The sequence below is a fragment of the Crocodylus siamensis genome, chromosome 2 (genome assembly GCF_052110815.1).
Source record: "Crocodylus siamensis isolate JL-2025a chromosome 2, ASM5211081v1, whole genome shotgun sequence".
Taxonomy (NCBI): Eukaryota; Metazoa; Chordata; order Crocodylia; family Crocodylidae; genus Crocodylus; species Crocodylus siamensis.
In genome coordinates this window covers 220229956-220254898 of record NC_143396.1, presented here as the reverse complement: position 1 = coordinate 220254898, position 24943 = coordinate 220229956, and the positions used below count along the sequence as shown (strand labels likewise).

Here is a 24943-nt window from a genome sequence, read left to right as displayed (position 1 = left end):
CCCACCACAGAAAGCCACTCAAATACGACAGTAAATAACTTTTGTTTGCATGTTTAAGCACTGTAAAAACAAAACAAAACAAAAAATCAGGAAATGTCAAAATTAAGGTTGTTTACATATTCTTAAGTTTCTCTCAAACCTGTAGAAATTATGGGACACTCCTTCATTTCAAGATGATTTAGGATTCCTAAACATTATAATAGCACACAATTTCTTTCTGCAAACTTTCATGCATGTTGGAAAAACCACAAGAATTGTGTATGTTGTACAATTTTTGTATAATTTACACTAACTTAGTTGCTGAGATTAACTTTTTCTGTACTCACTTACTTACATATTTTCTTTTCAACCATTCAGCAGTTTGAGGTCTAAATCAGAGGGTAAGACAAATAAATAGTGTACTTAAGTAGTCTGTCTACAATGGCAATATTTTAACTAGTTTTCTTTGTTGCACTTTCCACAGTAGTTGGTAAACTTGATTCATTGTGTTCTCTTCATATATATATCTCATTTTTGTGGGCTTTCAAGCAACTATAAAAACTAATATAAAAATGGGATGGTAGATGGGATACTAATAGTTCTCAATGTATGTTAATTGCTTGGAATTGGAAAAGACTGGCAAGACAAGCAAAACGGCACAAGAGAACTCAATAACCAGCAGAGTCGAGGACTAAACATAGATCAGGAACAAAGGGAATCCTAACAGTGGTACCAATCAGCTTTCAGAAGAAAATGTGCAAGGCTGTCAGTAATAATTCAGAAAAGGCAAAAGTGATAAATCAATATTTGTTCTATTTTCATTAAAAATACGCCATCCAACTATTTTTCTCATATGAAGATGTACATTTTCCTTTCCAACAATCACAAAGAAAAATGTTAAAAGCAACTACAAAAAATAGAAACTTTCAGCCAAGAGTTTTAAAAATTGCTGGCTGAGGAATTCTTTGGATTGTGAATTCAGATTTTCAACAAGCCTTGGAACATTAAGGAAGTTGTAAAGGACTGAATGAAATCTAATGTGGTGTCAGTATTTTTTAAAAATATAAAAATGTGACCCCAGATAATTACATACCTATCAGCCTGACAACTATTTCAGGGAAGATAATGCAGCAGTTGATAGAATTAAAGGACAAAAAAAAATTAAGGCATTTGGCTTAATTTGAAACTACATGACTTTTGAAGAAACTAAAACAATACAGAATCAACATGGTATGCATTAAAGTGATTACAAACTGGCTAAATGACAGGTCTTGATATCTAATCATTAGAAGGGAATAGTCATTGAGCAGGTGGCCTACTGGAGTCCCCAGGAATCAATCCTTGGCTTTATACTCTAACAAAAATTGTGAAATACTTTTTAAAGACTTAGAAGACCACCACATTATTTGAAAAAAATACCCTGCAAAAAAGCATCAACAAAAACCCAAAGATCAGAAAAAAGGAAGCAATGAAATGGCATGTCATTGCTATAGAGTAATCTTGATAAGCTGAATACAAGAAAAAAAACCACAGCCAAATGTAAAGGCATACATCTCAGAACAAAGAATGCAGGTCATATTTACAAGACTGGGGACTATCCTGCAAAGCAGGCACTTTGTAGAGGACTTGCGTTTCACAGTAGATATGCAGGTGAACATGAGTTTCCAAGGTTACACCCTGACCATTGTGAACCACTGGAACAGATTAAGTGGAGGTTAGGGACTCTCCGTCCTTGAAGTTTTTAAGAGCAAGTTGGACAGATGCTTTCCTAGGATTGTTTAGATGGGATATTCCTGCCTAGTGCAAAGGGTTTGATTAGATAAGCATTTCTCAACCTGTGGACTGCGACCCAAAAGTGGGTCACAAGAATATATGAAAGGGTCGCAAACAAACTTTATAAGTGGATCAACAAACTTTAAAAATGGATTCTCCTGTAAAGGAGAAAAGTGTGGGAAACCATGGGTTTTTCCTTTGCAGGTTGGCACAGCTCCAGCCCCCCCAGTGTGTGTGTGGGGGGGGAGGGGCAAGGAAGGGGGGCACTGGGTTGGGACTGGCCATCAATGTTTACAAATGGGTCCTGGTACAAAAAAGTTTGACAATGACTGGATTAGATGACTTCCCAAGGTCATTTCTGCCTTTTCCTATAATACTTAGATATAGAAATGGGGAAATATTGAGTAGGAGTTGAGCAACTACGTTACCTCAGTGTCTGGCACTGATATTTCATTACTGGAACACTGCATACAGTCCTAGTCCACAATTAGGAAGGATGTTGAAAAGTCTGAGAGGTTTCAGAGATGAGCCAAAGAATGATTTAAAGGATTGGAAAACATACCTTCGAATGAAAAAAAGAAGAGCTCTTTTCTTTTTTACTCAAATGAACGGGAAGGCTGAAGGCTAACTTGATCAGATTGTAAGTACCCAAATGGGGAACAGGGATTTAAAAATGCACTGCTTTTTAATCTAATCTAACAAACAAAGGCATAACTAGATTAAATGACTGGGAACTGAAACTGGATAAATTTAGACTAGAAATAAAACAGAAATTTTACCAGTGAGGGTAATGCATCTTGAATACAGTTACCAAGGGTTGTGCCGAATTTTCCATTGCTAGATATTTAAAAATCAAGATTAGATATATTTTTCTGAAAGATGCTGTAGTCAATGTAAAATTAATTCAGGAAAGTCCTGACTTGCATAAGAAAGGACAGACTAGATTAGTGGTTCTCAATCACTCTGGCTGCAACCCTTCCTGGTCCAGCCTTGCATGGTGTCTCCTGGAAACAGGTGGAACTGTCCCACACACCTCTTTCTGGGGGGAGTTGGGCAGACCAGGAAGGGCTGCAGCAAGAGTGGTTGAGAACCACTAATCTAGTCCATGTCCCCTCTTATGCTAATTAGGACCTTCCTGAATTAACTTTGCTTATTTGATAAGCCTAAAGCAGGCAGGAGTGCATGTTCATGCTGCAGACCTTCCCCATTTAGCTGTGCACAGGGTGCATAGGACACTTTAACCCAGTGGTGGTGGTGATGGCAGGACTAGATCCCTGACTGAGAACCAGTGAGGCAGCACAATAGCGGTTCTCAATTGGGGAACTGCCAAATTAAACAAAAAAGTTATGGAGGGGTGCCCTGAATCTAAAAAAGGATAAAAACCACTGGATTGGTAGTCACAATGGTTCCTCCCAGCTTCAGTCTGCAAACACAAAGTTTTCAGAAAGAGATTAGAGCAGGCTGTGGGAGAGTGGGGCCTAGGAACGGCCGTGAACTCCCTAGCGCCCCCTACCATCACTCAAGGTGGACTCAGCACCCTCGGATTCTCGCCTGCCATGACTTTGATGATAAATAATTTTAGATGGGAGGCTGCCTTTATCCCCCCGGTGAACGGTACGTATGTTCCTGCCCCTACTCTGTATGGGGTACCTCTGTGCACCCCTGCCTTAAGGGCTATGCGTGTCTCCTTCCTTCCCTTTAGCACACCCCAAGCCTCGCAGCTGTTCATGGATGATATCGGGTCCTTGTGTCCCTATGCCCTGTCTGGCACCTCTGGGCCTGTCTCCCCACCAGCGCCCCTAGCCTAGCGCCCCTGGGCTTGCCTCGCCCAGGTACTCTTTCAACGCCTCACTCCCTCAGGGCCTTTTGCCCACCTCTGGGCTTTCTCACCCCTCTCGGGGGTCTCTTGCCGCGCCTCTCGCCCCTCTCGGGGGTCTCAGGGTCTCTTGCCGTGCTCACCGCGCTTGCCGCCCACTCTGGGGTCTCGCCCCCTCTGGGGCCTACCACACTCCTCGTGCTTCACCCCCCTCTGGGGCCTCGCTCACTCTGGGGCCTATACTGCGCCTCTTGCGCCGCGTGTTTCCCGCGCTTGGGGCTCAGGTGGCCGTAGCCGTGCCTGGCCCCTTGACCCTTTCTTGGGTTGTTTGCCCCACTGGGTTATTGGGGAGCTCCCGTGAGGCCTCCTCTCACCCCTACAGCCTCACCCGGTCCTCCGGTTAACTATAACACAAGCTGAGCCCAAACGGCTGTAACGAAACCAACAAAGAGCCTTCTCGCTCGTAATGCAAACTCCGAGCCCCTCTAGGGCTCCCAACCCTACCTCCCTTTAGGGTGTTCTCATCCCTGTCACCATCACAGCTGGTCAGCAAGGTAAGGCTGCCACCACCAACTCAGGCTGTTCAGCTCTGCCGCAGAGCTCCTGCGGCTGCCAGAAGGGAACTGCTGGTCAGGCTCCGGCCTGGGCTATTTATAAAGGCCTGGCCCTGCCCCCTTCTGGCCACCTGACCCACCTGGTCGCCCTGGCAACCGGCACCTGAGCTGCCCTGGTGATTGGCAGCTCTGTCAATCTCAATCCCAGTCACAGGGCACCTACATGACCCCGTGACACAGGCGAAACTCCTTCTCTCATCCCAGGGAAGCAGAAGGGTCCTGGGAACCAGAGTCCCAGGCCCTCCATCAGTGGACATCAAACATCTCTTTGAGTTCAGCCTTTTTCCTAAGTTATTGTTAACCCTAGACTGGGGCATGTTTAGTTGCCCGAAGTTTGGTCTGAAAAACAGGAATTGATTTGGGCAAGATTTGATGGCCAAACAGACCCGACCCCAATCATGGTGGCGCTATTGAGTGAGAAGATATCATCCTGAGGAGGTTTATAAGGAGCCAGGACATTCCAGGCTGTGGATGTGGTAAAAGTGGGGTAGAGGGGAGGTTTGGAGCCCCAAAAAGAAAGACTCTGATCATGAGCCCTCTGGGACTACCGACAGGGAACTGCCTCCACATCTATTAACATCAAAGTCATGGCAGGCAAGTAGGGGCAGCACTCAGAAACATCTAGGTGGCCCCAAAGTGCGGTCTCACCCTGACATCGCTAGGGAGGAAGGCAGCGATCAGAAAGGGGCCGAAGCCTTACAGAGACACTGACCAACCTGATTTCCTCCTATGACAAGCTGACAGGCTCTGTAGTAGGGAAGGTCAATGGATGTGATATACCTTGTTTACAGCAAGGCTTTTGATAGTGTCTCATTCGTAAGTAAAGGAAATAACATTCTCATTCATAAGCAAAGGAAATGCAGTCTAGATGATAGTATTGTAAGGTGGATACAGAAGTGGTTGAATCATTGTGCTCAAATAGTAGTTGTGAATGGCTTGATATCAAATTGGGAGCAAATATTGAGTTGGTTTCCCAAGTGGTCTGCCCTGGGTCTAGTATTGTTTAATATCTTTATTAATGATTTGGAAGATGGGATTGAGTGCACAGTTAGCAAATTTGGAGGGCAGCATTAGGATTTAAAATAACTTTATTCACTGGAGATGTGGTCTGAAATTAGTAAAATTTGGTAAAGATAAAATGCTGCACTTCAGACAGCACCACTGCACATCCAGAAAGAAACAGGAATGACTGACTAAGCTGCAGCTCTGCAGAAAAGGACCTAGATATAGATACCATAAACTGAATATAAACTAACAGTCTGCTTGCTACAAAAAAATAAATTAAATTAAATTAAATCCACCAATAGCATACTGAACTGTATTACTAGGAGCACTTCCAAATGAAGGGAAGTGATTCTCCCACTCAGCACCACCGAGGCCTCACCAGGAGCACTCTGTCCAGTTCTGGGCCCCACACTTCATGAAAGATCCAGACAAATCAGGAAGAGTCCAATTGAGAGCAATAAAAAATATTTGAAATCTGGGAAATATGGCTTATGAGAAAATGCTGAAAGAATTAAGACAGCTTAGTCTAGAGAAGAAAAGACCGAGGAGAATTTGATAAGTTTTCAAATACCTGAATGGTGACTATAAAAAGGATGGAGATAAACTAACCTGTAGTGGCAGGGGGCAGGGCCTTAGGTTAGATATTACAGATAACTTTCTCAGCAGGGTGGTGGTTAAACATTTGAACAGGCTACCCAGAGAAGCTGTGGAATCTCCCTGCTTAGAAGATGAAGAGCAAGTTAGATAAAACACTTGGGCTGGGATGCCTTAGTCAGAAGTAATCCTGCCTGGAGCAGGGAGATGCACAAAATGAACTTGAGATCCCTTCCAGCCCTACTTATCTATCATTTTATGTTCTGTTCATCTCTTAAAGACAGGCAGAGCCACAGGGTACATCATGAAATGCTGGGAATTACCCTGGATATTAGACTACTCTGTGGGAAATACTTCGAACACTCTGCAGCTCTCTTCCACCTGTTGAGACACACCAAGTAATCCGAGGTTTCTGGATTACTCATTGCCAGTACCAAGCCAGTGTCGGGCATCTTCTTTACTGCAGTGTTTCTGGGATTAAATGACAAACATTCCATGGGGCCCTAGAAATAATTCTTGCTATGCAGTAGCAAGGTCTCCAGTAAAGCCATTCTAAGGTGCCATAGCACAGGATGTTACCCAGCCAGTTACAGTTCCCTGAGGAGACTCTTATATTAATGAAATGCCATACTCCACATCATTTAATGTTTATTTACAACCATTCTTCTCATATGCTGATAAGAGCTCTTCAAAGAGAGGGGAAGAACTGGCTTCTTTTGCCAGTACACCCTTGGCAGATATTGTCCCTTTGAAAAATAAGTTTTCATTGAGGGACTGCAGCCAAAAAGTGCAAATGGAAGGAGTGATGTGAAAAGAATGCCTGCAGTTTTACAGGGAGAGGGACCTAGCTGCCAGCTCTTCAGAAGTTACATCTTTGTCTGTGCACACTGAGTTATTTAATCAAAAACAGTAAGGATGCATGCTTACACACTTAATCCTGGCCTATTGTTTGCTTGTATTAGGCCACAATGAAATAATGCAACAGAATATGGGGTTTTTTCCTTTTTCCTTACAACCTTAAATAGACAACATATCTCTACTGAAGCAGACAATACAAATTATTTATTTACAATATAATTTCTCAACCTGGAAGTGGGTCACACAGCATGGATTAAGAAACCAAAAAAGTCCATAAAATCCTCTTGTTGCTAGGATTCAGCAACAGGAAGTAGTTTCCTCTACCCCTAATCAGTGCTGCTGCAGCTCTTTCAACCCTTTCTTTCTCTTTTGAATCATTAGACATTATTTGGAAGCAAATGGGTTGCATAGTCTACTTCTTTCTGGGGCAGATAAGAGTAGTGAATGTGCCACAGAGCTCTTGTAAAGGTATTTATGCACAACTGCATTCATGAGAAATAAAACAATTAATTTTAACATCCTAATGTTCTGGTGACAGGTGTTTCCTAGGGCTCCTGGCACTGAAATGTGAAAGTCTCTTTGTAAGATAGTGGGCTTGATAGAGAGACAATAAGTCCTTTGTAAAAAAATTGCTAAGTTAAATGTTACAGGATAAAATACACCCTAAGGGAAAGCCTGTGTTCAAAGGCATGTCTGGAAATAAAAAAAAATGCAGATATGCTCAAAGAACATGTTTATATGGACACGAGTTAAAAAAAACTGAAAGCATGTAAACAAATACGTTAAAGATCTTTTTCAAAGGTGCAAATAGTACATCTCTTACTGACTGAAGTGAGAACTGAAGAGTTACATGCCTTCAAAATTCAATCCATATGAAGTTTTAGATTAGGGTGGCCAATCTGTGCCATGGGCAGCCTGTGTATGTGGTATGCCGCAGACCAAAGAGGGGACAGGCAGCACTGTGGTAGATAAGACAGGGAGCAGAAAACAGAGCAGCAAACTGGACAGGGAGCAGAGAGCAAAGGAGCTGATCAGGCAGAGGAAGGAGATAGGAGTAGCACTTTGATAGGCTGTTGGACTAATTTGTGGCATGTCTGCAAAAAAGACTGGCCCCCCACTGTTTTAGATAATCCACTTGCCTTGATTTTGCAGAAGATTGTCCCACAGACCTTGACACAACATCTAGGCAAGTCAATGGAATCCAACACAGGAAAAAGGCCATTTAATCAGCAAAATGTATTGCTCAATGGCGCATCTTCCCTTTTTGGATTTATTGATTTTTTTCTTAATTTAGCATTGTAAAGTGAAATTCTCTCAGCTATACCCTATCTACAGAAGCTACTTGTCCACTGTTTACCATAAACATGGCTTATCATGAAAACACTATTTTAAACATCTGAAACCTACTTTTCCTAGATAAATGAGCAAGAAGAACATTGCAAGACTGATTTAATATGTTTACTTAGTAACCAGTAAGGCAAAGAGATATGTTCATTCATACATGATTAACAAATGACAAAATGTGAGTTCTACCCCAATAAGTAATTTGCAAATATCCATCCCATTATTTGAATGAACATGGTGGGATGACACATGTGACTGGGCAGTGAATATTGAGGGCTACAGGCTTTATAGGAAGGATCGAATTGAAAAGAAGGGAGGAGGTGTGGCCCTCTATGTGAAAGAGCAGTACCCCTCACTGCATGTCATGTCTGAGAGCAGGGAAAGGTCTCTTGAGACCCTCTGTGTCAGGCTACAAGGGGCACCAGGAGAGGAAGACCTGATAGTGGGAATCTACTACAGGCCTCCCTCCCAAGAGGAGGAGAGTGATCGGGCATTCTCAGGAAAACTGACAGAGACAGCTAGCACTAGAGACATGATCGTCATGGGTGGCTTCAACTACCCTGACATCTTAGGGGTCTGGGAGCTCAGGTGGTGTTTTCATCAATCCTCCCAGTCTTGGGCTATGGGCTGAGGAGGGAGAGGAGGATCCACGCAGTGAACCAAAGACTGCGGAGCTGGTGTCATCGGGAAGGCTTTGGCTTCCATGACCACAGCCCGCTCTTTGGCGAGAGAGGCAGCGAGCTGCTGGGAAGAGATGGCCTCCACCTCTCTCCCCTGGGGAGGAGGCTCTTCTCAGCCAGGCTGGCTGACCTGCTCCACCGGGCTTTTAACTAAGCCCGCTGGGGAATGGGGGGACTACTGCCACTGCTGGCCCACTGAGCGACCCTTGCAAAGCCAGCAGACCAAGGCACTTAAGGGAGCCCACCCCTGCCCCAGCCCTGGCACAATCTGTGGGCAAGGCAAGAGCCACTAAGGGCACACTTGCCTGCCTGTACACTAATGCCAGGAGCCTGGGTAACAAGCAGGAGGAGCTTGTCCTCCTGCTCAGTGCAAAGAATTATGACGTCATTGGGATAACGGAGACCTGGTGGGACTCCACCCATGACTGGACCACGGGTATAGAGGGCTATACCCTGTACAGGAGGGATCGTGTTGACGAAAGGGGCGGAGGTGTAGCTCTCTATGTGAAGGAAAGCTACATGTCCCTGCAAGCTGATGTTGGCGACCGGCATGGACAGCTAGAGATCCTCTGGGTAAAAATTCATGGGAAAAACAGCACAGGGGACACAATGCTGGGAGTCTACTACAGACCTCCCACTCAAAGTCCTGAGCTTGACCAGGAGTTCTCCTGGGAACTGACTGAGGCCGCTTGCTCCAGGACCTTGGTTGTCATGGGTGACTTCAATTACCCGGACATCTCCTGGGAAGATCACTCAGCAAAATCCAAGCGGTTGCAAAGCTTTCTCTCGTGCGTGGATGACCTCTACCTGACTCAAGAAGTCTATGGGCCAACGAGAGGCAAAGCGCTGCTCGACCTGGTACTGGCTACGGGGGACGACCTAATCGGTGACCTAGTGATCGATGGGAAGCTGGGTGACAGCGACCACGAGCTGATCACCTTCACCATCCGCCATAAAGCTGGCAAGTCAGTCAGCAACACAGAAGTCCTTGATTTCAGAAAAGCCGACTTTGACAAGCTCAAGAGGCTTGTCGGTCAGGCCCTCAGGGACCATGACCCCAGGGAGATAGGAGTTCAAGAAGAGTGGTTGCTTCTCAAGGAAGCGATCCTCAATGCACAAGCTAAATCTATTCCAACACGGAGGAAAGGCAGCAAGAAGGCACAGCAGCCCTCCTGGCTCTCTAGGGACCTAGCGGACCTCCTGCGGCTAAAAAGGAAAGCCTACAAAGGATGGAGGACAGGATTCACCTCCAAGGAGAATTATTCTGCACTGGTCCGGTCCTGCAGGGAGCAAACCAGGAAAGCCAAGGCTGCAACTGAACTCCAACTAGCTTCAAGCATTAAGGACAACACAAAGTCCTTTTTCAGATATGTGGGGAGCCGGAGGAAAAGCAAGGGCAATGTTGGACCCCTGCTAAACCAGATGGGGCAACTGACACTCAGGAAAAAGCCAACCTATTAAATAGGTACTTTGCATCAGTCTTTCATCAGTCCCATGGGGCGCCCATGCCTGCTATGGGACAGGGAGATCCGGGTGATGGGGATCCCCTACCCTCCATCAATGCTGACCTCGTGAAGGAACACCTTGAGAAGCTGGATACCTTCAAGTCAGCCAGCCCTGACAAATCTGCACCCCAGGGTACTCAAGGAGCTGGCGAGTGTCATAGCCCAGCCCCTGGCATGGATCTTTAAAACTCCTGGCGCTCTGGTGTAGTGCCCGAAGACTGGAAGGCGGCCAATGTGGTGCTGATCTTCAAGAAAGGGAGGAGAGTGGATCTGGCTAACTACAGGCCCATTAGCCTGACTTCTATCCTGGGGAAGATCTTAGAAAAGTTTATTAAGGAGGCCATCCTTGATGGACTGGCCCAGGCTAACATTCTAAGGGATAGCCAGCATGGGTTTGTTGCGGGTAGGTCTTGTTTGACCAATCTCATTTCCTTCTATGACCAGGTGACCTATCACCTGGACAGGGGAGAAGAGATTGATGTCATATATCTTGACTTCAAAAAAGCCTTTGATCTGGTATCCCACGATCACCTCTTGGCCAAACTGGCCAGTTGTGGCCTTGGCTCCACCACAATCCGCTGGCTGGGAAACTGGCTCTGTGGTCGGACCCAGAGGGTTGTAATCGATGGCAGTCACTCACGTGGTGCCCTGTGACCAGTGGGGTCCTTCAAGGCTCTGTTCATACTGTTCAACATCTTCATTAACGATGTGGACACTGGAGTCAGGAGTGGACTGGCCAAGTTCGCCGATGACACCAAACTTTGGGGCAAAGCATCCACGCCAGAAGATAGGCAGGTGATCCAGGCTGACCTGGACAAGCTCAGCAAATGGGTGGATGAGAACCTGATGGTGTTTAACACCGAAAAATGCAAGGTTCTCCACCTTATAGGCTCGGCAGTGCTACGTTGGATAGCACTACAGAAGAAAGAGACTTGGGGGTCATCATTGACCACAAGAGGAACATGAGCCTCCAATGCGATGCTGCGGCTAGTAAAGCGACCAAAATGCTGGCTTGCATCCATAGATGCTTCACGAGCAAATCCCGGGACGTCATTCTCCCCTTGTACTCGGCCTTGGTGAGGCCGCAGCTGGAGTACTGCGTCCAGTTTTGGGCTCCGCAATTCAAAAAGGATGTGGAGAAACTTGAGAGAGTCCAGAGGAGAGCCACGCGCATGATCAGAGGTCAGGAAAACAGATCTTACGATGACAGGCTGAGAGCCATGGGACTCTTTAGCCTGGAAAAGCGTAGGCTCAGGGGTGATCTGATGGCCACCTATAAGTTTATCGGGGTGACCACCAGGATCTAGGGGAACATTTGTTCACCAGAGCGCCCCAAGGGATGACGAGGTTGAACGGTCACAAACTCCTGCAAGACCGTTTCAGGCTGGACATAAGGAAGAATTTCTTTACTGTCCGAGCCCCCAAGGTCTGGAACAGTCTGCCAGTGGAGGTGGTTCAAGCGCCTACATTGAACACCTTCAAGAGTAAATTGGATGCTTATCTTGCTGGGATCCTATGAACCCAGCTGACTTCCTGCCCTTTGGGCAGGGGGCTGGACTCGATGATCTCCTGAGGTCCCTTCCAGCTCTAATGTCTATGAAATCTATGAAATCTGTTGGAAAGACCACTTGGCCACCTCCAGCAGGTCAGCCAACTTCCTGGCAACAATAAACGATCTGTTTCTGACACAGGTTGTAGAAGGGCCTACTAGGGGCAAGGCCACTCTGGATTTAGCGCAGACCAAAGAGGAGGACATTATAGGCGACCTGAGGATTGGTGGCACTCTGGGCAACAGTGATCACGACGTGATAAGGGTCACCATCCACCATAAGACTGGGAAGTTAATCACCAGAACAGAAGTCCTAAATTTCAAGAAGGCAGATTTTGGCAAACTCAGGAGGCTTGTTGGAGAGGCCCTCTGTAACTGGCAACCAGACAACTTGGGAGCGCAGGAACGATGGTGCTTCCTTAAGGAGGCAATTTTCACGGCTCAAAAGCAGGCCATCCCCACACAGGCAACAAGCGGGAAAGGAGCCAGGAGAGCTGCTTGGCTTACCAGAGATATTAGGGAGCTATTGAGAAAAGAGAAAAGAAGTATATATATACAATGGAGGAACGGCTCAGCAACCAGGGAGGAATACACCTGTATCGCCAGGGCCTGCAGATGAGACACAGAAAGCTAAGACAGGCATGGAGATCAAGCTGGCAACCAGTATAAAAGACAACAAAAAGTCCTTCTACAAATACATAGGGAGCAAGAAAAAAGAAAAAAAAATCAGGCTCCACTGTGGGACCCTGACTGAATACCCAGGGGCAGCCCACAGTGGATGCCCATGAAAAGGCAGAACTAAATACATACTTTGTGTTGGTATTCCCGAAATCAGGGGGCTGCTCACCTGGCCAGAGGCCCCGGGAACATGGGGGAGGCAGCAGCCTACATAAAACCAGCCCACAACAGGTAAGGGATTTTCTACAACACTTGGATGGTTTCAAGTCTGCTGGGCCAGATGACTTGCACCTGAGAGTCCTGAAAAAACTGGCCGAGCTTATAGCAGTGCCACTCACCAAGCCGTTTGAAGAATTGTGGAACTTGGGAGCGGTCCCAGATGACTAGAAGAGGGCCAATGTGGTGCCCATCTTTAAGAGGGAAGAGGGATGATCCTGCAAACAACAGACCTGTCAGTCTGACCTTGGTCCTGGGTAAAATATTTGAAAAGTTGGGTAAGGAAGCCATCAATTACAAGCTGGTAACTGATGAGGTGCTAAAAAGCAACCAGAACAACTTTGCTGAGGGTAGATCATGCCTGATGAACCTTGTGTCCTTCTATGACCAGGTAACTAACCATCTGGACATCGTCTATGACCAGGTAACTAACCATTTAAGTTGACATCATCTACTTAGACTTCAGTAAAGCCTCTCACTCTGTCTCCCACGGGAGTCTAACAAACTGGAGGGTACTGGGCTGGACCAGTCTACAGTGAGGTGGGTAGACAACTGGCTTAGAGGCCGCTCCCAGAGAGTGGTAATCAATGGGATGGCCTCATCCTGGAGGGCCATCTCCAGTGGTGTCCCCTAGGGATCGGTGCTTGGACTCATGCTATTCAATATATTCATCAACAACTTGGATGAGGGGGTGGAAAGAACAATGATTAAGTTCATGGATGATACCAAGCTATGGGGAAACATAGGCACAGAGGATAGGGCAAAGATCCAGGATGACCTTGACAGACTGGATTTATGGGCAGAACAAAATCAGATAGGGTTTAACAAGGAGAAGTGCAAGGTCCCTTCACCTGGGCAGGAAGAACCCTCACCCACCTCACCAGCCAGTGGGTGGTGGCCCACTGGCTGGCACAGCATCTGAACAAGACCTGGGGGCCACGATTGACTGGAAAATTAATATAAGTCAACAGTGTGACGAGGCTGCCAGAAGGGCAAATAAAACTCTGGTATGCATCAGCCAATGTGTAGCCAATAGATCCAGGGAGGTACTCCTCCCTCTCTATTCAGTGTTGGTGAGGCCTTAGCTACAGTACTGTGCCTAGTTCTGGGCACCACACTTCATAAAGGATGTGGATAAGCCTGAGAGGGTACAAAGAAGGGCCACCTGTATGGTTAAGGGCATGGAGGGTAGGCCTTATGAGGAAAGACTCCAAAAACTGGGCCTGTTCAGTGCGAGTAAGAGAAGGCTGAGAGGTGACTTGATAGCCACCTACAAGTACATCGGGGGCATCAAGAACTAGAAAAGCAACTCTTCAGAAGGGCACCTCAAGAGAGGGTGAGGACCAATGGGCATAGAGGGTAAATTCAGGCTAGGCATGAGGAAAAACGTTTTCTCTATAAGGGTCACCAGAATCTGGAACACACTCCAGGCAGAGGTGGTGCAGTCACCCTTTTTGGAGGTGTTCAGGATGAGGCTGGACAGGCACCTTGTTGAGCTCATCTGAGCCCAATACTTCCTGTCCATGGCAGGGGACCAGATTTGATGATCTTACAGGTCCCTTCCAGTTCTATGTTTCTATGATTCTATAAATCTCTCTCAAGTACTTTTTTCCCCTCCCCAAAATTAGCATAGCTCCCTTTCTTTACCAAAGACAATACCTGTGCCATGTCTGAACTTGGAACAGGAATATGGTTTCAAATTATTGGGACAGTTTTAATTTCAATTGTTGGGGTATGTTCCTATTCTTAAAAAACTTAAACAAGAAGGAGTTTTCTTCAAAATGTTACAAGAATTATCTTTTAAGTGCTTTGCTCTACAGATACAAGTCACTTCAAAACAAGAAAATTAAGCTTTCTTTACATTTAATTCCCTCCCCCATGTGTGTATTTAACACAAGGTTAAATGTTTTCATGGAAGCAAGCCAGATGAACCTTTGCATGGATTTTTACAGAATTAAAGAGTTAGTTACAAGTAACAATGAAACAAGGGTTTACCCTTTTAGGCTTTGGTATATGTAGTCGCAGCTATGGATGCCTCAGCCAAAAATCCCATCTGGTTTAACACAACGGTGGGCTAATACTGTCAGGTTGCATAGGAAAACACAGGCATATCACAGTACAATTACTTACACTGTAGCTTTGGGAATCAGGATTAGAATTCAGGAATCACCAGTTTCTACTCTTATACTCATTCTACCTCTTTCTCAAAGCATTTAATCAACTCATGGCCAAAAAGTAAAATATCTTCCACTTCTCATAAATGAAAATCTGACATGCACACAGGCATCATGTGGGCTGAACCAAATTAATGACATCAGAAACATTGCTCTGAGCATGCAACACCTGCTTAAGCAGACTTTTACTGTTTTATGTGTTCTTGTAATACAATACCATAATGCACTGGGTAAGTCAAGCAGATAACAAATACTATTCTTCCAATAAGTAAAAGCCAAAGGGCAGGAAAGGATGATGAGAACCTTCTATTTTTAAGACAAGTACTATTCCAGAGGTGAGACTAGTTCCCTTGATAATCATGTCTAACTGCTGCATCTGCTGGCAATGTTTATTATTGAAGAAATGGTGTCCTAAGTTGGAATGGACTTTCTTCTATATTCGTTCCGCAGGCTTTCTGCAAGATAGTGTACCTGGACTTCCAGAGAAAATACTTAAGAAATTATAAACATCAGCCTACCAAATCCTTAAACCTACCTATAAACATAAGCTTAGTCTTTTTAAACTGTCTGGAGCAAGGAATCCTCTGCTAAGTTATTGTAGATCCCAAAAGTGGGGAAGATTCAGGAAGAGAAAAAGGCTATTTAACCAGCAATCTTTTGCTCAAGCTATAATCATTAGGGTTATAGAATGGGGAGCACAAAAATGGAGTAATATAACATAACCTGAAAGATTCCTCTGTTTGGGGATCAGTGAATTTGGGGATAAGGGGTATAAGCCCAACTTTCCCAAAAACATTCTCTCTGACTCCCACATAATCTTTTTATCAACTTCCCCTATGCAATGGCAACTGAAATTAGTATCCAGGTTACCCAATTATGTCCACAGCCCCTGGCACAGATATATTTCCTGTAGGTCAGAAGAGGCATCAATAAGTACAATATAACCAACTGCTATTATTTACATTTGAGTTTCATCAGTACTGCTGCTCCTTTTGCCATGAAATAGTCTCTTTATAGTAATCTCCAAAATCCCAGCTTGCCAAGCTTAAGATCCAAAATTTAGCTATAAACTTGCTCTTCCAGCCAAGTTGCATTTCACTGAAGTTCAAACTCCAGGTTACATCACTTGGCTTAAGTAAAAATGATTTGGAAGATGGTTATCCGTGGAACAGACATAAACAGAGAATCTTGAACAGGCCCCATGTTATATGTGACAAAAGTGATCTCTAGCCCTAGGGGAAGGGGAACGCAGTGTTCGTAGTCTCTTGAAAAGATATGGTTCAGTGCGACTGTGGTGAGGCAAGCAGTAAACAACAAAGGAGAGCAAGCATTTTGTAAGAGTAATTATTTTGGCTTTACAATAAAGAAAGAGGGATTAAAAGATAATTAAGCACACATGGTACTGGCCAATTTGGGCTCCTTCAGAAGGGAAAAATGTATCACCAACTTTTGTGTTAGAAGACAGGGAGCTTCCCAATATAAGATACTTCTAGAAAGAGAACTTTGTGTTTTTTTCATATTAGTTAGCAAAGATAACCTTGATGTAAGGTACCTTCAGAAAGGGAAAAGACTTTTATTACTAATCCATTACTACACTTGTATATCTGGGGACTTTTTACAAAGGGGAGGGAGGCATGTCATTAAGCTAGCATTAGCTGACAATGTATTCTATTACAGAGATGGCAAACTGAGTGACATATGTTAGCTATTCTAACTCGCATCTTGCTCAGAATTTAAAGATTCCTAAAGGGCCAACACGGCAGATGGTAATTGGGTTAGAATGTCAAAAGGACTAAAATTAGAACAGGAAAAATGTGAATGATCTTGAGATTAGCTTTCGGTAAGCTTGCTTCTCTGTCAGAGCCAAAGCATGCACGCACGCACACACACACACACGCATGCGCGCGCACGCACAATGGTCTGCAATTCTCAGCAAAACCAGGAGCATTGAAAATCTTTAAGAAGGATAAAAAGGAGTGGGCATTTACAGTTCTTTAGCAACGCTGCAAAGAAACCATCTGAACAGTTGTGTGCATGTGTACATGTGCATGTGCTTTCTCTACTTGCCTGACAGCAATGGAAACCTCTATCAATAAGGAAGCACAGTTGTGCACTTTAAAGCATAAGACTGTGAGTTCAGAAATTATGGTTTTATCTCAGCCTGTATGTGATTTTTTAAAGAATCTTTTCATTTATCCATGAACTTCACTTCCTTAATGTTTTGTAAAATGCTTGAAAGTCCTCAGATGTCAGTGCTAGAAAGGGAAACAAATATGAGTGCTAGGAAGGGAAAAAAGTGTTGCCCAGAATTTGGAAATTAGAAGATGTCATGCACTTAGACTTCTTTTGGTACTGAAACAAGCTCACAAACCTCCTCTCCCACAAACCCAACCTTAAAGACAATTATGTTGGGTCAGTCATTTTGAGAGCAGCAGAAAACTAAATGAATACACACATACACACAAAAAGAAAGACCAGGAAAATGAGATTAGCAAAGGGAAAGCAAGTATTATGATAATTAGCGGCTGAGGATGTAAAAAGAAATAAAGGCATGGTATGCATGTACATAGTGAAAACCTGAAATGGTTGAAACTAAAAAAAATAAAATTAAATTAAAAAAAAAATCAACCAAACTATACAGCTTCCTATTCAGAGACTCCCTGCCTCTTGCCCTCCACAAACATGTGCATACTCATATAGAGCTTTGAGGCACTCCCCATCTTTCCCCATACTTCTGTACTTCTCAACAAAACCAGATGTTCCTCTTCATTCTGTGTACAGACAGAGGGGTGGTGTTTGTGTTATGTTTTGTTTTTGTTTTTAAGTTTATTTCATAATTACTTTTGCCCTAGTGCCTCTGGCTTCTGTTTTAAAGACTTATGCACATTCTTTTATTTTGAGCTTACATGTAAGCCAAGAAGGTGAGATGAGAAAAAAATGTGCCTTAATTAAATAAACCATGCAACCTTGTAACATCAAGATTTTTTTTCAGAGAAGAAAGGAAAGCACTTACCCCTCCTGGGGAGAAAGGTTCCCTAATTACACATTTAATTAGGTAAAAGAATAAAGTGTTTTAGATGTTATAGTTTACAGGTGATTTCTTATTCAGACGGCTAAGATTTTGGCTCATGCTTAGTTCCCATTGCAGGAAACTTAAATCAACCTGCTCCACAGTTCAGTAGGGAGAGAGAGAGAAAGAGGTTTTGCCATGCTAACTAGGAATCCTCCTCTAGCTAATCAAGAACAATGTTATATATACTTTATACTAGTTCAGTAATTTTTGGTTGGTGGCTTTAAGCTTTACTGATGGCAAGATGAGGGTGTGGAGGCAGAGGTCAAAACTGAAGGAAGGGTAAGACGCAGCTGTCCCAGGGTAAGACGCAGCTTTCTGGTGGTAGAGGGAGCGTAAGCATTGAAGTGGGAGGCTTGCAAGGTTTTGAGGGTCCTGAGTGAGTTTGGTATTACTGCTGAGAGCATACTTTGGTTTGTCTTCTTCATTTCACATGCAGATTATCAAATTCCCCGAAAGTCAGGTGAAACATAAAAGATCTGGTATGACCACAAAGCACATGTCAGGTCATACAGTATAGGAGGCCAGGCTCTGGTGTTCATTTCTGTGCAGAAAAATATACTCCAAGCTGTCTAGGATAGACTCTTCAAGGTTGTCAAACAACTAAATGATACAGACTGACTGACCTTTTCAAAATGCTCTTGCCAGCAAAGAATATCACGTAAATATGATGAAGTCATGGTATGACATAGAAGGCTTGGTCTCCAATCTGCATGGGAAGTGGGAAGGAACTGAGAAATACCTCCTAGTGGACCCAATGACAGAAAAGGGACAGTTTTCCCCTGAAATCAGTACCACTCTCTGACAACTTACCCCCTGCTCAGGGAGCAGAGACTAGGCTCAAGAGTCTAATGTCCCCTCAGTTTGAGTCGGGGGCTATGGCTACAGGAAGCAGCATAGCCACCTTATCCTGCTTATTAGTGAGTTAATTAGTCTAGGCTGAGTGCCACCCCATTACGGTAATACCCCTAGCTTTGTGCCACCTAGACATCTCCCTGGAGTCAACAGCACATCATTTCAGGAGGTGGGATTCCCTGAGGCGGATGGGCCTGAATTTAGAAAATGGAGCCCAGAATGGGCTTCTCTTGGGGGCTGGGAGGAAAGCAAAAGGAGATATGTCCCCAGTGCACCTTTATGGTCCAACTTTCCTCACCCACACAACTTGAAACCCTTCCATCCCTCACTTAGCACTTCTTTGTGTTCAGGGAGCCACAGTAAAAGAGAAGCCAAAGACGCAGGTGCTGTTGCTTGGCAGAGTTAGCTTGACTGGGACTCCAGAGACAGGGAAAAGTACAAAGGGGACATATAACAGAAATCTATCATAGAGCTGGGAGAGTCTTCCTGCTTTATGCAGCTAGGCTACTGGGTCATATCTACGTAGGGTGGCATGTTTCCCACTTGGGGTACAAATACGCACAATTGGACTGGACCATGACTTTTAACATCTGAAAAGGTAACCCCTCCAGCTACACAGCATCTAGCACCATGCTCAAAATTTAGCAAAGAGAAATAAACAAACAGAACTTTAAAACTGCTTTCAGTAGCCATGGTATTCTGTGGTGATTTCCCATTTGGGATGTGAAAGTTGAAACGTTTAAAAGTATATTTATACTGGTACTGCATTATTGGTTAATGTTTAGCATACGGTGTAGTCTGGGGGAGAAGGGAAGTGGCACGGTGCCTCCGGAACAAGAAGGTGGCAAGGGAGGGAGAAAGGGTAGGGGACTAGTACCCATAGCCTATGAGGTTAAAGAGGAAAACAGAAGGAGGCCTAATGACTCATCAATTAAGCAATTAGCTGGTGCTGCCCTCCACTGCTTCACATGGGCTGTGTTGTCTCTAGGGGCCCCAGGGAGTGGCTCCCAACAGCAGCCAAGTCGGAGCTGCTGTGTTATCGGTTAAGCACTGATCTCATGTAATTAGAGGAGGTTAAATGGATAATAAAAATGGCAAGGTTCTTTGAGTGGTGTCTTTTATGAGATCAACTGAGTAGCTGGAAAAAGGTTTTAGGCAAGTGTTCAGGTGAAATCACGCTTCTTCAGGCATACGGAGTCTCTGCTGGTCTAAGACTCCAATTTTAAAATGATATTTACATCCCTATTTCCCATCATACTTATCACTCAGTAGGGACCTACCCCCACCTGCCAATTGGTGGGGGGGCCCTGCTCGTGGCTTGCTCCTCATCAGCATGGTGGGAAAAACTATGGTTTTAAATATGGCACCATTTTTGCCTCCCACCACTGACTGGTTGAGGGGCTGCAGACAGCCTTGCTGTTTACTGCTGACTGGTAGGTTAAAACTGTGGTTTAAAACTGTGGTTTTAGCTTCCCTGCTGATCAGAAGGGAGCAGGGGGGTCCTCCACTAAATCAGCAGCGGGTAGAGAGCAAAGGGCAAGGTGCGTGTGGGTGAACATGCAAGATTAGAGGAGGTGATGCACACTCTACTTCCACTGTGAATTTGGTAGGTCCCTACTTATCAGGCCCAACAGTTCTTAGCTGGCAAAGGCTAGCATCACCACAGGCCAGGTACAAATGTAAAGAGAGGAGATACTCTAGATCAGTGGTTCTGAACTGGGGGTACATGTACACCTAGGGGGTACGTGAAGCCTCATCATGGGGTACATGAGGTAACGTCACCTAGAATTAAAATGTTGGTTGATAGTAAGCAGCAGTAGCAGTGTTCACACTAATAAGTTTTGGTATGCTTTGGCATTTGACACTAAGTGGGGGTTTTTTGCACAACTTTTTCTGTGCACAGAATAAATAAAGTTTGTTTAAGATGAAAAAATCTTTGTATGAGTATCTGCCGTTTTTATAATACACGATTACATGTAGTTTGACATAACAATTAATTTCCCATTGAAAGGGGGTATGTGAAGTCTCACTCTAAGACCAAAGGGTATGTCTACTGAAAGAGGTTCAGAACCGCTGCTCTAGATCATCAGTAACAAGAACTTTACAGTCCGATTCAGTTAACTATAATTAGTGGTGCTCAGCAGCACAAGACATCAGGGATTCTGTAGTGAATTGTAAAGAAGCCCCCATGTACTAACTTATTAGGAGGTAGATGCAAGTGTCTGTCGGGAGAAATATTTTTCTGCTCTAGAAAGAGGCTCTTTCCTAATATCAGTTTTAAAAGGTATTCGACAAAGAATCATACAACAGCACAACACAGATTCACTGTCTAACTGCTCCAAACTGGATACAAACTGCTCCAATACACTGCTCCAAAAGGATTAACAAAATGTTGTAACGTCAGACTCTAACCAGCAAAAGTACATATTGCAAGAGGCAGAGGTTGAAGAGCGTGTGATGCATACATTACAGTACTGAGTCATAGAGCCAACAGCAAAAGAGAGAAACTAGGAGGCCTCAGTCTGAGGGTAAACAAGTTTTGAAACTCCAGTGTAAAGAAAAAAAAAAATTATTTCCTCAGCACTAACTGCAAAAAGTGTCAGCATAGCAGAGACTTGTGTTTCACAGGGGGTCCAGCTCTCTTCTAACCTTTTCCAGGAGTTTGCATTAAGATACAACTTCAAGAAAGCACAGGTTTGGGAGTATATATATAAAGGGATCAGATCAGGACATGAAGCAGGAAATCTTCTGGGATACTATGTTGAATTCTGTGCACTGCAGACCCTGAAAGCACTGATAAAGTTCAGGTCTGGATAAATACCGTGAACAGCATATATTCTACACCTCCAGCTTAGCTCACTGAGTTAGAGATCACTGCAATTCAGTTTACCTGGATGCAATGCAGAAGTTCCAGCTTGCATAAAATACAAATATATATTACTTCAATGGGAGGGGCTTTAGCAAATATATAATTTCCTACTCTTTTCCCTCCACCAGCTTCCAGTCTGCTTTAGCTGTCAGTTCAAACCATTTCTGTCCTGATCTTTAAAAGTTATTAGTGGGTCAGGACCAAGTTCCATCAGTGATGACATCTCTAATTATAATTCACCAAAACAGCCATAGTTCTCTTGGACAACACAGCTCAAGTGCATGAGAATCAGAAAGCAAAGGTTCTCAGTTAAGGTTGTCCAACTATAGAATAAGCTTCCAAAGATGACATACTAAAGACAGAGTCTAACCACCTTTAGTGTATGGTGTATTTTTTTTTCTCCCAGGAAAAGCTTCCCCAAAACCAATAACCAAAAGGTTATTAACAGCTCAGGTGTAGACTATAAGCAGATCTTAAAAATCAGAGGAGGAAGAACAATACTTCATGATGCCATGTTTAGTCTTCATTATGTAACTCTTTGTCTTGACTAAGCAACTGTAGATGACATGACAGCCTACAAAGGCTGTAAGCACTAGAGAGAAGAGTAATTTAGTATACAGAGTTATAGCTGGCACTAGCAGGAATGAAACTAAAAAAACAAAAATATTTGCTAAATCTCAGTGTAGTCTTGTCAGCATCTCTGGAATAAGAGATGGGAGTTGGATAGCCCCTAAGTCTTTCCAACCTCTATTTTTTATTAATTATATAGATATGGTATTGCTCTAACTTTTGTAAATATTCCAAGCTTTCCATGGGTCTGGGCAGTTAAACAGAATTGGCCACAGGTGTAGCTGATGTACTGTTCCCTCCAGGGGGTCACAATCTTCAACACAGGTTCATTACAGAGTTGTTATGCTTGGTTTAAGGTGGGTGCAAAGCACCTGATGACACTGATTCCAGAAGGGTTACTCTTCCATCTTGGCAGTTGGGAATGCAGCCATGGTGAAGTAACCTATACACACAATGGGGAATCTGAAATAGTTAGAAGGGGAATATGAAATGATTATCCCCAATAAGACATTGACTATAGAGTGTAGTGCTTATGGGGAGGGCTAGAAAACCCCCACAATGGCCTCTCCATACTTCTTGCAGTTTTCTGCTTCAGTGGTTTTTAGCATCTAAACCTGACACTTAGCTCCTTCTGTATGGAAGGACGGAATCCTGCATCTGGATCAGGTACTCTGTCTTTCTTGGAGGCAAGCATCATACTGAGGTAACAGCAATAGCTGATAAAATGCTCCAAAGAAAAGCAGGGGTCTGGAAGGACAGAGTTTGGCTCTACACCAATTCAAGGCATGCGTGTGCTGATGGCCCTGACTGAGCCTCCCTCCTTCCCCACGTGTTGGGTCTGAAACTCTTAAAGTAAAATGCCTTTAATTGGCTGGAGAATATTTAAAAGAAAGGACAAGGGAGGGGGAAAAAACTTTTTAATTAAAACCAGAGAATCACCCAGACAAGAAAGCCATGGGGGTAGGGAGAGGCACGTGTTGACCTTATGAAACTTTGCAGCAGGTCTTGGTAGGGGCTGTTTACACTGCAAAAGCACAGTTTTAATTAAACAGTCCCAGAAAACAGACAAGCTCAAAGAACAGGTCACCTAGATCTCAAGAGGTCACTTTAAGCATAAGCAGAGTGGAGACAAAACTCCTACTCATCTGACCTTCCTTTGGAAGAGCCTGTTGTTGTTAAGACGCAGTTCATTTGTACAGTATCTCTCAGCATGCAAGCAGATGCCCACCATGGGAGATGTTTTGTGTACTAAATCTGAAGTAATGGGGCTACCATGACCCCACAGCATTCTAGCACGAGACCGCGCAAATCTTGTCGGCAAGAAGGCAGGCCAGGGAGCCTATAAAAACACAGTCCACTTCACTCTCCTGATGGGGGATTATATATCGAAATAAACTCAACTGCATTCCCATCAATGTGTAGAACTCCAGATTTGTGCACACCTACTTAACCAGGCTTATCATTAGATTGGCAGAAAACTGTTTAAAATGAAGTCCCGTACCCAACACATACACTTAGGTGTGCCATATTAGTGTGAAAATAAGGCAGGGTGGCACTTTGGAGACTGATTCAGAGAGACATGAACTTTCATATGCAACAGCTTTTGTCAGATATTATGAATGGACTGACAGAAAGAAAAGACTATATATGAGGGGAAGGGCATGGGGGAAACTGACTCTGCTAAGATCAACTGATACAAACAAGGCAATTAACACACTGTATCACTGTCAAACCCCAGGTTTTTTGATTTGGCTAAAGTTTTACTATCTGAAGAGTTTTTGGTTACTAGCATTTGATGTATCACTTTAAATAAGACCTGACCCACCTGAAAATGACCAGTTCAGGAAGGTGGGATAAAGGGCATGCAATCCAAAAACTGGAGGCCACTGAGAATTTCTATGCTTGGGTTAAGTCATATAAAGTAAAGCTCTCCATGACAGCTAAGACACCATGAAGATAGGGCACAAAATGGGAGGGTGAAACCTGGTAGTAACTTCAAGAGAATCTTTTAATGTTAGTATACTTCTTACTTGATCAATAAATAAAGCAAAACTGTACAAGTGTTCAGAGTTCCAGTATAAATTACTTCTAAAAGGGGAAAGGGGATCCTTTGCTGAAGCTACATGCAGCTCTTTGGACGGGAGTTTCATACGCTTTGTGAGTGAGCTAAGACAGCTCGTAGTGAAGTATGTGCATGCTAAGTCATGGCATGTTTATTACAAGATTGACAGGCAGAAACAACAAATGCCAGTGGAAGGATGTTTTCTTATACAGTGGGAGCAGCTAGCAGGCTGGTTGAACTGGCATTTCTTTCCTTTGCTGAACTGTCAAAGATACAGGTGGAACACCACTTCCAACATGGAGCAGGTTACTCTGAAATCCCATTATAACACCAAAACAATATACCCCTTTCTTATTTCCCAATGTTTGTGCTTGTAGAAGTTTAGAAACTGCATCATTCTGTATTATAACTTTCAGTTCTTCCTTCCCTTACTTCAGTAGGCCGCATGTGTATATTTAGTCTCTTCATATATCCTCATTTGTCATATTATGTTACATATCTCCTCACTGGGCAGGTATTTATTTTACGTAGTTGTTTTCAGGGGGAGGGGAAGAGAGTGCCAAAAAATAGCAGTCATTCATTCCAAACCAGAAATTCTAAATTTGAATAGGGGATAAAAATTGAGAGCTTATGACTGGCAGTGAATTATTTCCTGGCAAACAAGAACCAAGCAATCACACAGGGAAACAGAAAAATGCAACAAATTCAATCCTGAACTGGGGAAGATTAAGA

At 43.9% G+C, this 24943-nt stretch overlaps 1 protein-coding gene across 3 annotated transcripts in view; it reads right to left on the bottom strand.

Annotated features, from left to right (window-relative positions):
- CSTPP1 (centriolar satellite-associated tubulin polyglutamylase complex regulator 1) overlaps window positions 1-24943 on the bottom strand; it is a 131524-nt gene that overhangs the window by 52155 nt on the left and 54426 nt on the right. The gene's annotated exons all lie outside the window — the stretch shown is intronic.